The sequence below is a fragment of the Diadema antillarum genome, unplaced genomic scaffold (assembly GCF_040938485.1).
Source record: "Diadema antillarum isolate AM-2024a unplaced genomic scaffold, OU_Dant_1.0 seq00000981_RagTag, whole genome shotgun sequence".
NCBI classification, from domain to species: Eukaryota; Metazoa; Echinodermata; class Echinoidea; order Diadematoida; family Diadematidae; genus Diadema; species Diadema antillarum.
This window is the reverse complement of record NW_027271821.1, coordinates 1,365,093-1,367,821: the sequence shown is the minus strand read 5'-3', so window position 1 is coordinate 1,367,821 and position 2,729 is coordinate 1,365,093.

Sequence of the window (2,729 nt, the reverse complement as noted above, 5' to 3'; positions counted from 1 at the left end):
CACATATGACATCACTGGCTCTTTAAAACTAAAGACTACAAAAGCCATACCTTACACAAATATATTCTTATCTTCATCATATGATTCTACATCATGTACAAAATAAATAAGTATCTTACAAGTAACAAATATTTGCTGGTGCTAGACATGCCCCATCACAGGAAAGCAAAGGAGTAATCGGGTGGAAAAAAGGATGATATAAAGAGGAGAAAAAAAATCCAAATTAAAAGGAATCATTTTCAAGAGCATCATACTGGTAAATCAAAATCATCCAAGTATAAATCTCATTCTACTTTTAAACATAAAGTGTGACAAGATAAGACGAAGTGTCTTGTAAGAGCTCTCTTCTTCCATCTCATAGGATTGATAGTCACGCATACAAAACATGCCATGCCAGGGATAATTCATAAAGTTTTAAGAAAAAGAGACGAGTGAATGAAATCATCCTGTGATTAAGAGAATTCTAGCATTCCCGCTCCCTTCCCCCACCCCCCTCCCCATACATGAAGTACACCAATCAGACTGTCTGGAAATGATGTGCAAGAAGTGTGTAGCATGTGAGTTTGTGTGCTCCAGCATTACTCGGGCCGGGAATAGTGATGTCAAAATCAAGGAAAACATCACTGCATGGCAGGTCCCCATTGAAAAGATCTCCTGCTGAAATACGCTCTTTTATATTTTCAATTCACGTCTACATCTACGTGTCAATGGAATGAAAATGATAATTGAAAATTCAATTCTCATCTTCCCCCCCCCCCATCAGTTTTGATGATTCAGTGAATGACAGGTGTCATTACAGAAACTCTGATGTCTCCTGCTTAGACTAATTCAAAAGCTCCTGCTACGTTTTCTTTAAGAAAAAAACAAATCTGTTTGCTTGGAGGATTATTTGAGATGAATGTGATTATTTACTGAGTGCTTGTATCTGTCAAGATCATCACAGAAGGAACGAAATCAAGATGAAACCATGTCACCATATAATCCAATGAAAAGATGGGGGGGGGGGGAGGGTTTCTCTATGAATGATTATAAATGCATTCATGCAAGCGTAAATTCTCTTCAAACATGCCTGGCTTGATATAAATACAGATAGCTAAAATTAATGCAAAATATCTAATATAGAAAATTTGAATTCATACTTTTCTCTTATTATCTACAAAGAAAGAAGTGAGACAATATTTCAGGAATATCATGTCTCATACATAGAATAATTCATAATTTTAAATTATATCATGTCTGAAGCCTCCACATAATCAAGTAAACAAACAAGAAACAAACAGAAACAAAATAAAAATGTAAGTAAATCATATCTCTACGGAGAATCTGTAGACTGGCCCTACTCACAGCATGCATGACTCGATTTTGAAAGTGATTTAAAATGTCAATAGCCATAGACTTGTACTGTTGCATGCAATGATTTCCAAATAGTACCCATCCAGCCTGCATTTTTGTCTGTGCACTCTTATAACTTTCCCCGATGCATTTCACAATTGACAATCTGCATTTCTATCAGTTTTAGTGTGTGAGTAGCAAAGTCAAAATTGGTCTTGCAAAAGTACGCCAGACGTGGGTCAACTTTATTCGGGGAGAACTGGACACACACCAGCAGGGCATCAATTCAAAAACATAATAAACTTTAATGTCATACTGTCCTCTGTCTTGGTATATTTTGGTGTAACTGGATTCAGAATCACTGAAGAAGCATACCTGTATCAAAACATTTGGTCTAATCAAATTTCTCAAAATGGCAAGAATGACAGTCTTAAACACAGATGTGCAGGAAAAAATATAATCCAAAAAATGTGAATGCTTTGCAAAGCTCTCTCCTACTATTTTCCTGAAAGACAACCTGCTGTCAAATTTATGAGAAAAAAATATCCAAACATGTCTACGAGAATTTCTTTTAGATGGCTAAGCAAGAATTCTGTGCACAAAAACAAATCATTGTAGCATCACCAGAGACATAAATCTGTGGATGGGAAATACAACTTGCCAAGTAAAAAGTGCCAATTCTTGTAATGTCCATGACATATCCAATCTTATTTCCAATGGAATACGAAAACATCATGAATCCTACGGCCTGTAATACATTAAGTACATTTTTCACATCATAGTATGCGGAATATAATTAGCTTCTCCTGTTCTCTCACAAAAGAAGGGCCTCAAAGAATGATTTCCTAAGTTTTTCTCCTCTTTTACTTCAAGTGAACCTAATCCTGGCACAATCTGGAATGCATTCCACGACTGTCCCGTTGTTTGTGTAGCCTTCCACTTCTCTTAGGACAATCCTCTTGTTGTGCTCCAATATTTTTCAGAGAGTGCTGCAACAATTTCCTCCAACTTTGCCATGTCAGAAACACTACAAAAAATTTTGCTGAAAGTATTCCTTCGATACTGTTATAACCACGGGGATGCGAAAATTTAGGCAAAGACAAGGTACTCTTCCTGGCAAGTTGCGAAACATCTCTGCCATACTGGAAGAGACATTTGTCTTTTTTGCTGAGAAGTTTATGTATGGGTATATATCTGGAAATTTAATCTATGTGGGTCACGCTTGGTCCTCAAGATTTGCAACATCTGCTACCAAACTTTGCAAGCGATCAAGTAGGTCATAAAGAAGATCTACCAAGAGACCATTTGGAATTAAATACCGGGGATTGCCGGTTGTTTGCAGGATATTATTGATCATTAAAGACATTTGGAGGGAAAAATAATCCCCAAAAAAACTT